This window comes from Ictalurus punctatus, unplaced genomic scaffold (genome assembly GCF_001660625.3).
Source record: "Ictalurus punctatus breed USDA103 unplaced genomic scaffold, Coco_2.0 Super-Scaffold_100046, whole genome shotgun sequence".
Taxonomy (NCBI): domain Eukaryota; kingdom Metazoa; phylum Chordata; class Actinopteri; order Siluriformes; family Ictaluridae; genus Ictalurus; species Ictalurus punctatus.
In genome coordinates, this window is record NW_026521087.1 from 700,126 (window position 1) to 715,659 (window position 15,534).

A 15,534-nucleotide genomic window follows, 5' to 3' on the forward strand; every position below is an offset into this window, starting at 1 on the left:
TATACGAATTGGGCATTCTCACTGACGATATAGCGTGGATAGTTTATAATGAGTGTGTTCATACTGTATAAACCTGGGAACTGATTTGCATATGCACTGCTGTCAGAGCTGCAGTTATTTTTAAAAGATTTATTAACAGCTTCTGACCAATCAGATCTGACCACACCCATGATTCCCTTCGCTCTGAAGAGAAGATGTGTAGCCATCTGTACCCTTTCATTGATGAGCTCGGTGACGATGTCTCTGGCTGGCCATCTACAGTAATGAGAGCTGTGATGATGCTCTGATGTATTTTGGGTAAGTTACCCTGAACCAGAGTGGCCAACACATTCAGCTTCTGTATAAACACACACACACGCACAGAGTAATACCCGTACATTACCACATATTACACCATACACCATTATGTCATGTAATCAGAGAAGGAAATCTGAACTACAGTTCCCAGCAGCCACTGCATCACAGTCACATGACCACCTGCACCTGGATCACATTCCTGGTAAGCACTTGTGTATTCAGCCACAGTTTTCACTGCACTCTTTGTCTCACGTTTGTCCTTCTTTACCTTTGTCCCTGGTGCTGTGTTTTTCTCTTTGGTTTATGTTTAGTCTTTGCCACAGTGATTTGCCCCAATGTCAGTGTCTTTTGTATTTTGTTTAGTTCTTTGTTAAACTTGAAAAATCTGCACTTGCATCCATCTCAACCTCCATATCGTGACACAAAAATATAAATATAATATAATATTATATATAAATGTGTGTGGGGGTATATATTAATAGAGAGAAAGGCATTTCTTCTCAGGGGGGAGGGGAGTAATCAGTAGGAAGAAGGATCTGAGAGGGAACATGGACAAAATTAATGGAACTTTTTCCTGGTTCGGCCCTAAATTTGGGCCAGATTAAATTTCATCTGTACAAGTTGGACAATAGGGATGGGGAACATAGATCCAGTACCCTTAAACCCAGTTAGAACTTCTATTCCAACCATTAAAACCATTTTTTATCTTGAAATCTAGGGGCTTACCCAAACAATAAAGTCTAATCACCTAATTTTTAACCAATAAAAACTCCTTTTTCCAATGTTGAAACTTAGGGGCCAACCCTAACCCTGAACTTAACCATCAGAAACAAATAATATGTTCTCTAAACTGATCCTCCAACCCCCAATAGTTAACCTCACCTAAAACGTCTTACATTTAGACAGATTTTCTTTTAAAGTCTTTAATTTATTTATTCATTTTCATATGGTTCATTTACATGTGATTCATTTACGTATGATTCATTTTCATGAGATTCATATTCAAGTGATACATTTTCATGTGATTCATTTACATGTGATTCATTTTCATGAGATTCATGAAAATTCTTTTTTTTTTTTAAAGTGGCAGAATTCATTTGTAACACAATATATAGATTACAAATATATATATATAATTTATTTTCCATTTTTTTTTATACAACTGATATTTTCTCATAGAATGTTAAATACATATAGAGAAATATATACAGAATGAAGGACAAGGTTTTGTGCCTGTGCCACCTCCCACACCAATGAGTGTTGGGTTGAGTCATCCCTTAACCTAACCCTGCCTGAGCCTTTTCATTAAAGGTGTTTAATTTAGTTTGATGTGGTTTAGTTTGTTAGAATGTGAATTTATCCGTTATATGTAGGCTAGCTAACTGCGTAGTTAACTAACGTTAGTCAGCTGACAAGAAAAATATCAGACTTTTTCCTCATTCCCTGCCTGTCCAAACCCTGCCTCCTCTACATCAGATGCCAACGATGTTGAGACCAACTCGACCAGTGAAAGTTCTCAAGTGACATTTGAGTCATCCCAGCCCGTTTCAATCGGTGTGCAATCTTTTATAGATGATGACAGCCAAGCGCAGCGAGTTGAGTCTTCTCCCGTCCCTGCGGCTCTCATCCCGACAAGACAGTTTAAATCAGCTTGGCTACAAGACTTCGCCTGGTTACGTTATGACAAAGGGAAAATGTACTGCACCTTTTGTGCTAAAGCAGGACAAGATATTGCTGGTAAAACAGAGTTCATTACCAGTTCGAGTCATTTTAAAAAAGAAACCGTAAAGAAGCATGCTGACAGTAAAAAACATGAGAACGCCAGGGATTGTGTCATTGCTAGGTCTGCCCCTCGTGCCACCCCAATCGTGAAAGCAGTGCAACGTGCTAGTGATAAAGTCGCTGAGAAAGAGATGAGGGAATTGAAAATAAAATTCAATGCAGCCTACATGACTCTGAGCCTGAATAAGCAGGAATTGAATAAAAAAGTGAAAAAAAGAAACAAATGACTGCACATTTAAGTATTTACGGTAATATGATTCAAGATGGGGGCAGCACTGCCACTGTTGGGCCTTGAGCAAGCCCCTTAACCCTCTCTACTCCAGGGGCGCTGTATCATGGCTGACCCTGTGCTCTGACCCCAACTTCCTAACAACCTGGGATATGCAAAGAAAAGAATTTCACTGTGCTGTAATGTATATGTGATCAATAAAGACTCATTATTATTATTATTATATGACGTACTGAACATTGCACATATTGCACACTGTGTCTACTACTTTTATCTACTATCCACAGTCCAAAGGCTGTGGAGCTAGAAGGCTACGTGTGCGAATGACAAAAGATTTAAAAAATAAACTAAAAAATGTATCAATACATGAAATTAGATTACACAATGTAGTTGAGGTTTACATGAATAAGCAGAAATGTAATCATGCTTATCTTTCCTATAGCACAAATGAAAAGCCCTCTCTAGATGAGCAGATTTGTCAAATGAATTTTTTTCCTTCTTATCCACTCCTACAGTAAACTAAAGAGTGATATTCAAATTACACTGCTAAATATGACTAGTATTAGCTACGTGTAGTAGTGCAAAATAGTCCATCAAATGTATTAGCAGGTGTAGCCTATACACGAGTCCACTATTGGTCATATCACTAATGAGAACATGCCCCAAATTCATTGCTGTAGTAGAATTTAATTGTAAGTGAAATGATAAATTGTAATGTCCTTAGTATTTGTGCAGTCTACAGGTCCTCTAACACTCTGTTAAATGAATAAATGTAAATGTACTATGAGAGAGATAAAGTAGACACAGAGTGTTTATTTTTTGTCTATATTGCTCATTTCATTCAGTGCTTTAACGTCTATAAATCCTGCAGAGATGTTATGTATGAGATTTGTAATTTAAATCACTGGATTTTACTTACTATTGTTATACAACTTAAAGGCAGTCATTTTTCCTGGTTTAAAAGACTGCATTCTACTGCAGACAATCTAAATGGAGAAACGTAATTTTAAAAATGATTGTCAACTTAACAACTTGTGTTCATAATTATGGTAATTTAGTAAATAACACTTAAATTCCTTTTAAATAATGTGAAAATAAAGTGTGTTTGTGTGTGTCATATTTTTGTTTGGATGTCTGTGTGTAATACACATGGCCATTCCATGTATAGTAACATTTGTGTCAGGAATGGATGGGATCCCGATTTAACATAACTATATATATTTTATGACCTACCACAGAGTGTTAAAGATCATGTGTGCAACGTGTGTGGGGTGAAAAACACATGGCCGTACCATGTATGGTAACGTTTCTGTCACCAATGGATGTGATCCAGATTTAACATAACTATAAATATTTTTATGATTATGACCTTTGATCTAGATATAGAGAGTTAGAATGTGTATCTTTTTGACCTTTGACCTATACCTGTCAAAACTAAGGGTACATTATATACAAACTATTTCTCTCTCAGGAGGACTCGGGCCCAGAGAGCAGCACAGGAGCTGGTAGAGAAGAACAGTTTACAGATGATGAGGAAGAGGAGGAAGAGGTCACCCTAGATCAGCCGACTACCTTTATGTTTTCCAAACAGCCACAACATAGTGTTGTGATGCAGGAGAACCAGACCGCAGCGCAGGAGCTACAGGAGGAGAACCCCTCACAGACATGGAGGAGGATGTGGTCGAACAGCCAGGATAATTTTACACAATAGAACAGTTAACCTGGTTCTTGGAGCAGATTTTAGGACAAGATGATGTCGTACTAACAAACTACTTTCCGGATAGAAAAAAATTCATAAAATCTGTGGAGCACACAACAACAGGTGAGAATCTGGGCGTGCTGTCACCAACGAGACGCTTCAGATTGGGGATATGGGCATCAGAGGCAGCGTTTAAGGAGGTGAATGAAGCAGGATCAGGTAACCCACCTACTTCAAACTTTTCAGAACAACCTGAAGAACTGTACACCACAGAACAGTTAAACTGTTTTCTAGACTTAACAAAAGGAAATCGTAACGTCTTGCTAACTAACTACTTCTCAGGCAGGGAAAAAAAAAAATTCAATCTGCACAACAAGCAATAAAAACTGAAAACCTGGGCGTGCTGTCACCACGGAGACGGTTCAGACTGAGAAAATGGACATCAGCCGCAAGAAAAGCTATAATATGTATAGCACTGTGGACATTTGCACACTATATGACTACAATGGACTTGTAGTAGAACTGAAAGGGTTGGGGTTTTCTGGGTTGAGGGTGGGGGTGGGGGGTCTGAGGGGGTTCTTCTCTCTTCATCTTTTTAAAAAAATGAAAATAATTATTTAAAAAATGTAGGTATGTAAATATACCAAAATTGAATACATTAAAGGTGTCTTAAAGTAAAAAAAAAAGTCTCTCTTGCTCTGTCTCTCTCTCTCACTCTCTCTCTCAGGATTGTGGGTAGTGGGAGGAGTCGAGAGTTTTGCGGCACACTTTTGAGAGTTTGTTAATTTTAATCAATTTCTTAGTTCTTTTTTAAGATTCATGTAAAAAAAAAAAAAAAGATTAATCTTAGACATAAAACTTCTTTGAGCGCCGACTTCGGTCGGAAAACTTTGACAAATGGGGTGAAGGGGAGATTTCTCACGCTTGACTCTGAGACATGGATTTAAATGTACACCTGATGACTCCGTATCTGTGGAAGATGTGCTGGTTGCAGTCAGTGAACAGGTCGGTGGTCAAATATCCAGTCAGCTTGTAGGATGAATAAAGCTGTTGTTGTTTTTCTCGCCGAGGTTCAGATGGTAGATGACCTGGTTAAATGCGGACTCGCGATTAATGACACGACCTGATTCCACTCGGTCTGAAAAATCCGGATATCAAGCACGTTGTGTCGTTTCGGCGATTTACGAACATGATTCTGAATCAACAACAGGATCCGCTCAATCTGGCTGTAAAGCTGACTAATGAAGGCAAACATTACACAATCTTTATTAGTTTGGATCATATGCTGTGTTTTTTGTGCGGAGAACTAGGACATGTCAGACCGTCTAATCTTCAAACAACTGAGCGACATGCCAGACAAAATAACCATAATAATAATAATAATAATAATAATAATAATAATAATAATAATAATAATAAACTTCATTTTATAAAGCGCCTTTAAAGCAGCTTCTCAAAGCGATGTACATAAAATCACAGTCCACAGAAAAATAAAACAAATAAAGGTTAATAAGAATAAAAATAACAACATTAATACTAATAAAAAATAATTATTAAACAATCGAAAAAGACATCAGCAGTCGAATGCAAGTTTAAAAAAGTGTGTCTTGAGAAGAGCTTTAAAAATGCCAAAAGTCTGGACTTCCCTGAGTTCAGGAGGAAGAGAGATCCAAAGTGAAAGGAGCATAGACAGAACCATCTTGTTCCAGATGTTAAAACAGCACCTAAAGGGAATCCTGATGCAGGAGATGTAGAAAATCATGATTACAACGAGGAGCGGGTAAGTCAGGCAAGTAGTGGAGAAACATTGACTCAGACAGTAAATGAACATGATAAACCATCAGAAAAAGAACAGACAGAAATAGAAAGTAATAAAGGAGATGGTGAAAGTGAAGCAGCTGTAGATATTTGTACTCAGATGTCCACCATGAGTTCAGAGTATGCTCACTCTGAAAATGACTCAGATGTTGATCTAGAGAGCATAGAGAGTTGTTCTGATATGGATGATGCTGAAGGAACAGAGTCTCTCAGCGCTAGACTGTACACATTAAAGCAAATTAATGACTTTCTAGATGAGACTAAAGGAGCTCGGAAACCACAAATTGAGACTTTTTTCCCTGATTTAAAGCGCTTTTTGGTGTCGTGTAAAATGGCGATGAATAAAGCAACTGACGAAGAGCTTAGCATTCAGAAGCTTTATCGCCTCAGGAAAATAATAACAAAGGTAAAAGTCATGATTAACCGTAAGGCAAAGAAGGTTTGAATATGTTGTAATGAAGAGAGGAGATAATGAGACCTGTGTTGCGATGTCATTCGTCATTTATTCAATAGTCAGCATCATGGCATCCTTAAACTTATGATCTTTGAACATTAATGGATGTCGTGGTGCTGAAAAATGATTCGCTTTGTTCGATTTTTTTAGTTGGAAAAAAGCAAGTGTAGTGTTTCTGCAAGAAACACACACACATATATGGACAATCAGGTGCAATGGCTCAGTGAGCCATGATTCAAACGTGAGTGCCGGAGTAGAAGTTCTTATTTCATCGGATTTACAAATTCAAGACAGTAGAGCTGAAGAAATTATACCTGGCAGAATGCAAATTATAGAATTTACGCTTTGAGTTACCGCAATCTCTTATTAATATTTATGCTCGGAATGATGGGGCAGAAAGAGCTTCTTTTTTTAAAAAAGTAAAAGACGTTATTTCAAAAGTTTCGCAGAATAGAATAATAATTTTAGCTGGTGATTTTAATTGTACATTCGATTGCACTATGGATCGGAATCATGTTGAACCTCATCCAAATTCGTCTGAGACTCAAAAAACCGTTGTTCAGTTTCATAGTCTTGTAGATGTATGGAGAGAAGCTTTCCCTGGCAGTAAACAATATACATGGGTGAAAATGAATTCTAATACAGTTTCCGGTGCACGACTCGATAGATTTTATGTTCAGATGAACGACAGAGGAAGATTTTCCAATAGTGATATTTCGCCAACACCATTTTTGGATCACCACTATATTGCAGTAACTATGACTATAACAGAGTAACTCATACTATAAGATTTGGCATTTTAATAATAGATTATTGCAAGATAAAGTTTTCGTACAATTAGTCGCTCAGTTTTGGGGAGAGTGGAGAGAGAGAAAATCACAGTATAATACTTTAAGCCCGTGGTGGGATATTGGAAAAGTACAGATCCGGCTCTTGTGCCAACAATACACAAGGAGTCACCTGACTGAACTAAAGGAAAAGGTTAAGTTTTTGGAACAGCAGATTCTGAAGCTAAGCAGCTCCATTAGTGACGGTGAAGAGACGGAAACTGCAAAAATGCTTGATGAGTACAACATGACTTTGAAAAATTTGTATGAAGAGAGAAGTCATAGTACATCCATACGGGGAAGATATCTTCAGTTAAACAGCATGGATTCTTCAACAACTTTCTTTTTTTCATTGGAAAAGAACATCAGAGAAAAAAGAATATAAATCATCTTAAATTGTTAAATGGGAAAGAAATAACGGAAAAGAAAGAAATTTTTTTCGCAAACTCTATCTTTTTATGAAGAATTATATACTGCACAACCCTGTGACCTTGGAGCAATTAATCTGCTTTCAGATGGACTGCCGCATCTTGGACATGAAGATAAAGCAGAGCTTAAGGAGAAACCTTTGTCCTTTCAGGAGTTAACGGAAGCTGTCCAGCAGCAATCTTTGGGAAAATCACCAGGATTGGATGGCTTGACTTCTGAAATTTATAAAGCCTTCTGGTCCCTCATTGGTCAGGATTTGTATGAGGTGTTTCTCGAAAGCTTTGAGTCAAATATCCTACCCATCAGTTGTAGAAGAGCTGTAGTGACTCTTTTACCCAAGAAAGGAGATCTTGGTTTATTGAAGAACTGGTGACCGGTCTCTCTTTTAGGAACTGATTATAAAATATTGTCTAAAACTCTGACAAATCATCTTAAAAAATCTATAGCGTCCATCATCCATGAAGATCAGTCCTACTGTGTACCCTAGCGATCTATATTTCACAATCTTTTTTTGTGCGGGACATGGTGTACTTAACGGAACTGCATACATTAGATCTTGGTCTTGTGTGTTTGGACCAAGAAAAAGCCTTTGATAAATTTGACCATGAATACCTGTTCAAAATACTTGAAAGATTGGCTTTGGGAATCAGTTTATTTCATGGATAAGGCTTCTTTATAAAGATGTCTATAGTATGCTGAAAATAAATGGAATTTTGACCAGACCTTCTTCTGTAGGTAGAGGTGTGACACAAGGGTGTAGTTTGTCTGGTCTCTTGTACACGATTTCCATTGAGTCAATGTTGAGGATTCTGAGAGAGAAGCTGCAAGGATTTACAGTTCCAACATCTCACCTTTCGAACACAGCAGTGGTGAAACTCACCGCGTATACAGATGACATCCCAGTGATCATTAGATCTGAAGATGATGTTAAACATCTTACCTCATGCCTCAACATCTTTTAGAGTGCTTCTTCCTTACGGATCAATTGGGGGAAAAACTGACACTTTATTGTTAGGCCATTGGTCACACCAAAATCCACCTCAGCTTCCACATCAGCACCCTTGGAATAAAGAGGGGGTTAAGATACTGGGGCTGTTCTTTGGGACTGAACAGCACATGAACAAGAATTGGGAAGGACTTGTAGAAAAAGTGACAGGCAAGCTCCAGAGATGGAAGTGGATTCAAGCCCAGCTTTTCTACAGAGGCAGGGTGCTGCTGGTGAATAATCTAGCCACCTCAATGCTGTGGCATCGTCTAACCGTGTTGGACCCTCAGAAAGAGCTTTTGTCACAACTTCAAAAAGCCTTTGTAGACTTCTTTTGGGGTGGTCATCATTGGCTTCCCCCCTGGGGTACTGTGTCTCCCTACAATTGATAGCGGTCAGGGATTAATTCATTTAGCTTCTAAGGTGAAATCCATGAGGTTGCAGACTGCCCAAAAACTGCTTTACTCATCGGACTCTCTACCATGCTTTGGCCTTGCCATTCTACGTGGAAAAAACAAGATGGATTTTGATAAACAAATGTTTCTGATTTCGGGAAATGTGGTAAAAGACATGTTTAAGATAAGGTTTTATGGATCGGTTCTTGAAGCTTGGGGTTACTTTAAGTCGGAGCGGAAAGAACATTTTGGTTTTGATGAACCACTTCTGCACAGTCCTTGGTTTTCTAAAAAAAAATGCATTATATCCAACACCGAAATTTCTGACTTTGTTTTAGCTGGGATAACTAAAGTTGGAAACCTGTTTGACTTGTCGAATAGAGAATGTTTTTCAGTACAGAATCTAACTAGAAAAATTACTGGTAGATCAGAGAGAATAGTCGGGAACATATTAAAGGATTTGAAAACATCTTTTCCTGCATGTTTGTGGGATAATATATAACCAAATTTATGTCCGGTGGTAACACAAAGGTCTTTTTTTCCAGAAGTGTACATAACTCCACAGGTAGCTCAAATTAACAATGGAGACAATGTAAACATGTTGTTATCCTTTAAAGGCTTGCAAAGTCTTCCGTTTTCCATGGTGAACAAACAAAATGCATATATTTCCTGTGTAAAGTCCGACTTTGTCAGACATCTAAGGGGGAGGAGGCATACAAAATGGAGGATTCATTTCTTGAAGTCGGGAGATAATGAACCTTCATGGCGGTTATTGTATAAGAACCCTCTACCAAAAAAAGTCTGGTGACTTACAGTGGCAGATTTTACATTGTGCATTACCAACAAAAGTGTTTTTGTTTAAATGTAAATATGCACCGTCTCCACTGTGTACTTTGTGTGATGAACTCGATACTGTGTTTCATGTCTTTTGTGAATGTTGTAAATTATCTCCGCTCTTTAATCTATTGTATACAATGTTTCGTAGTTTGGGGATCATTTTCTTGAAAACAGGGTTTATTTATGGGGGTAGATATTCTCGCCACAGGCAGGAAATCTGTACCTATTCGAATTTTTTGGTCGGTCAAGCAAAATTAGCCATTTGGAAGGCTGACAAAATGGGATCAGAAGGGAAAGAAGTAAACATGGTTAAATTATTTAAGGCCTTGGTTGAGTCTAGGATTAGATTAAAGTATGAATTTTACCAAATGAATGGTGATCTTCCAATGTTTGAGAAGAAATGGTGTGTAAACAAAGGGGTGACTTATAAGAGGCGAGAATCTCTTTTTCAATTGGTAATGGTTGTTAAAACAATGTGTTCTGTATGTTAAGGTTTTTTTAATTGTAGAATAAATTATATTTTAAAAGTCAAAGTCTCTCTCTCTCTCCCCCTGCAGATGTGTTGTTATCTCTAGCATCCCTGCTGGTGCCTCTGCAAATTACACCTGCAACATGAGGGGTCGTCATGTGAACATCATCATTCCCAATGTTATCCAGGCTCTCACGCTCTGTGAAGTGGAAGTCTATGGGGTTCCAGGTTACACTTTTATATCCAGTTCACAATTTCATATACATTTGAAGTCAAATTAAGTTTTACAACAGCTGCTAAATATCAACATTGCTAATTTTTTTTAGTGCCTGTTACTAAGAGGGCATTTCTGAGATTGAAGTTTAACATCAGTGAGTATCTTATGAACCCTACTGTGAGGGACAAAATTATTCAAAAGGTTTGTGTTCATGACATGTATGGTAGATTCATAAATAAATAAATAAATAATACTAATTTTTCATCATAGACGATATCTGCCAATGCCCAGCCTTCAGTGCGTCAGATCTGTTGGACTACAGAACCAGAGGTGGAAAATGAAACTTAAAAAACGGTAGGAAAAATCAGTACTACTACTGCAATAATAATAATAATAATAATAATAATAATAATAATACAACTACTTCTACTGCTAATAATAATAGTAATATAGCGATAAGAGGCAATCTGTCCAAACACTCCCTGCATATAGCACTCCCAGTGGCCAGTTCTTGTCAAGATTCATAGAACAATAAAGAGACCATATGTGAACATACTTATGCATATCACATTTTGTGATGATGGCTCAATGCTAGTTGTGTAACCTACCTGCTGAAAGCCGACTGGCAGAAGGCAGACATTTTTGAAGTAATTCAGTTACAGATTAGCAGAAAGCGCACAGCAAATTCTGCTAAATTGGCATTTTGGTTCCTGAGAAACAGCTATTTGAACTTAACGCTGACCCTTATAAACATGAACAGCACGCCCCAGGTAGCCAATTTGAGCGAGATTGCATTGGATACTAGGAGGTCCATCCCTGAACTTTCTATTCAAGTTTTGTGACAATAACCCAATGGGAAACTTTTCAATTATCTGATATCTGATTGGCCAATGACAGGCATGTGTTTTTTCAGTAATTAAGTCATCATGAGAATCTATTATAGATTAGCACATACGGTATATCTACCATATCAAATTTCAGCTTGATCAGACATACAGTTCCTCATAAACAGCTATCTGATCTTAGCTCTGTTCCATTTGTATGACCAAATTTGGCACATAGCAAAAAATGCTAAACTAACTTTTGCCAACTAGTGCTAGGATGTTTGGCCTAGCTTCAGAAATTTGGTGACAGTCCTCATTAATTAATTTTTGGTGTGATGCTCAATAATTATCAAAAACATGTTGACATTTGTAAACAGCAACATCTCACTTTCCTGGGTAATGGGAGGAAGTACTACAACCCCAATTCAAAAAAAGTTGGGACGTTGTGAAAAATGTAAATAAAAACAGAATGCAATGATTTGCAATCTCATAAACCGATATGTTATTCACGGTAGAACATAAAAAACAAATCAAATGTGTAAACTGAGGAAATGTAGCATTTAAAGGAAAAAAATAGGTAACTTTGAATTTATGGGCGCAACACGGCTCAAAATAATTTGGACGGGGCAACAGAAGGCTGGAACAGTAAGTGTTACTAAAAAGAAAGAACATTGTGCTACTAATTATGTTAACTGGCAACAGGTCAGTAACATGATTGGGTTTAAAAAGAGTATCTTAGAGAGGCAGAGTCTTTCAGAAGTAAAGATGGGCCTCTGTACACCAATCTGTGAAAAACTACATCTACAATTTGTGGAACAATTTCAGAATAATGCTCCTCGATGTAAAATTGTGAAGGCTATGAATATCTCATCATCTACAGCACATGATACCATGAAAAAATTCAGAATCTGGAGAAATCTGTGGCCCGAGTCTCTTTCCATAAATCTTAAATAAACACCTCCTTATAGATAGCTTCACCATATCAACGACTAAAAGTTTTTATTAAAGTAGTACAGCACAAATCTGTTTATTATTAGACTTTGATTATGTGGAATGTTTGCCAGAGAAGTCTCTGTGAATGATTTGCTATCATAGAAAGGATAACTTATTACAATGAGAACATTAATATAAACCTGAGATATGAATTGCAACCTTCAGACCTTCTGACCTATCAGATTCCAGAGTGCAACAGCAGTGTGATATAATTTGTATTAAATACACTAAAATGTCTATTAATAGTTCCATGAAATTTGCAGAAAATCAGTTTACTGTTACTTATTTATTAATTCATTGATTTATTTCTTTTACCTGAGTGATATTACAGTCAAGAATTTTGTCATTCTGACTTACAGGTGGCAGAAATATATCTGAAACGAGAAGAAGAAGAAGCGGAAGAAGAAGAAGAAGTGTTCAAAGAACAAAAAGAAAGAAAAAACATCAAATGTGTGAGGTTTGGGTTTAGCACTTGAAAATACTAGCTAACTGATGTTATAGCTTTATTAATTAGAAGTACTAGAAGTTTTTTAGTTTGTTTGTTTGGGAAATGTATCCATGAAAAATTATTACCACAGGGTTTGTACAAGGTGCTTGAATTTGGCATTTGGAAATTTAAGTACTGGAAAACCTTGAAAATAGCCAATCTTTTTTTATGTTAAAAAAGTGGTTAAAAAGTGCTTGAATGATAAAACATCAATAAATAAAAAATAACAATCACTTTAAAGGGTTTATTTTCAAAAGAACACGAATACAATCCTTTCACTCAAAATAAGACTCCCCGCTGCAGCCCCTCCTCCTCCTGCCGTTCACTCATTCATTTTAACAGGGACAGATTCGGTCCACTTATCAGACCCCTTTAGCAACTTTTTTTTTTTTTTTTTTTTAAATCATCTAGCGACATATCGAGCGACTTTTTGGACAAACCTTAGCTACTTTCCATAGAAGATAATGGCCAGTACTGCGCGGCGAGTGCGAGGTCCTGCTTTCAGAAACAGAAAAAATGTCCAGAATGTCTCTGAAACACTTCAGCCTATGATTAGCCATGGATTCCTGGGAGGACACTGTAGCAGTTTCTGAGGATTTCTTCTCATCACTCCACTGTAAAAACAAACAAACAAAACAAACAAACAAAAAAAAAAACAAACCACTAAATGCTAGCTTCATCTTCTTTTAATTTGATTGTCAGTGCTCAACTCAAACCAACAGCAGAATTATTAATAATATCAGGAATGATTGTGTCTAAAATCAACCACTGATTATATCCCACTTGTTTGTTTCTAGATTGTATGATTTATTTAGCCAAATCTAAACTCACTTCTCCATTTGTGTAACTGGATACTCAGGATAATAAAATTTCACTCTCGTTTCCATCCAACCCCATTTTCTACATCTCCTATCATACAGGAACCTTGAGCCTATCCCAGAGATCATAGAGCACAGGACAGGGTACACCCTGGACAGGGTACCAGTCTATTGCAAGGCACACTCACATACACATTCACACACCCATTCATACACTACAGACACTTTGGACATGCCAATCAGCCTACCATGCATGTCTTTGGACAGGGGGAGCAGCACAGGGAGAACACGCAAACTACGCACACACAGGGTTGTGGTGGGAATCAAACCCCCAACCCCAACCCTGGAGGTGGGAGGCAAACGTGCTTAGCACTAAGCCACCGTGCGCCCCACTCTGGTCTCTTTAATAAAAATGTGACACACAGAATAGCACAATGTGCTATCAAATAAATAGTGGGTGACTGTTTTCTTTATAGTGTATATGCACTGTAAATGACTTCATATTTAAAAACATAAATGTAACCGACATGCTGCTTTATTAAATCATAGCAACTTGAGCACCTGCCTAGCCCTACTCTGAATATGAGGAACTTTCCTACACAACTATTGACATAACTAATGGTCTGCACTTATATAGTGCTTTTTAACCTGAGCAGTGTTTCCCATTCACCCATTCTCACACCAATGGTAGCAGAGCTGCCATGCAAGGTGCTACCTTGACATCAGGAGCAACTTGGGGTTCAGTGTCTTGCCCAAGGACACTTCGAGTCATGTGGGCCAGGAATCGAACCTCCAACCCTACGATTAGACAACCTGCTCTACCACCTGAGCACAGCCACCAACTAGATAACTAGATGTTTAAGTCAGCTTATCCCATTCCTTCATTTTCTTGTTACATATAGATTAAGTCTCTTAAGTGTTTCCTACATGTATATATATTTTTAATTTGCATATGTCTACCAATATGTAAGCCAATGCATATGTTTTACACTACTAATACAAAATGTCCCAGTGAGGCCTTCTACACCCATCAAAATATTGCCATCTCACTGTTTGACAGAATAAAATATAGCAATGATGCTTTAGAATTAGATAAATTAAGTTTCTGCAAAATATTAATTGAACTATTCATTTAGAATTCAAAAAGTACATTAATGACTTTTGTAATGACTACTGTGTAGCCCATGTAGCACACTAACCCTAATGTGCATGACCGCATGTACTATGTTGCAATAATAATAATAATAATAAAATTTATTATTATTATCACCAAATAATCACTTCACTGGACAGGAGTGTGATGTAACGACACAGGACAGTTAGCAGGAAGTAAGCGCAGGAGCGCCGTCTTTATTGATAAACAAACTAACAGAACACAAGAAACGCGGTCTATGCTGAACAGGACTAGCTGGATCAACCATGGAACTACAGTCTAGGCATTACTCGAAAACAGAACATGGAACTGAGACCGCTAGCATGCTACACGCATTCTAACACAGTGCTAAAGCTATACTCCTTAAACACTACTAACGTTACAAACTATAATACTGCGCGAAGTGCGCAGCCACACGAGGGGTTTAAATAACCAACATAATTATCTAAAGCATAGACACCTGGAGAAATAAAGACACACTATCGAACATAAGCCAATACCTGGACAGGAAGTAAATCAAAACAAACGAGCCGCGCGTGTCCATATGTCAGGGTCTCGTGCACGCGCGCTCTGCAGCAGTCTTTGCGCTTCGACGCCGCAGCGCCATCCACCGGCGGAAGCGTAACAGATGTAAAAACAGACTTAAAAACATTGAGTCATTTAACACAGGTCAACTGTTTTCTATTATACAAGCAGCGTGTGTGTGTTCTGTTTCATTTTCTTTTCAGGGATAAACATACTGGAGGATTTTTTGTTGATCTGGCACAAAATTAAATGGAACTAAGTTACATTAAAAAGGGGGAAACTTTGGGTACCAAGGT

At 37.6% G+C, this 15,534-nt stretch overlaps 1 long non-coding RNA gene across 1 annotated transcript; it reads right to left on the reverse strand.

Annotated features, from left to right (window-relative positions):
* Positions 1 to 12,972: 12,972 nt before the first annotated feature.
* On the reverse strand, positions 12,973 to 15,534 carry LOC128630079 (uncharacterized). The gene is made up of 2 exons (XR_008394319.1): positions 15,214 to 15,534; positions 12,973 to 13,356 (listed from the first exon to the last, which is right to left on the reverse strand). It is a non-coding gene; the product is annotated as an uncharacterized LOC128630079 (long non-coding RNA).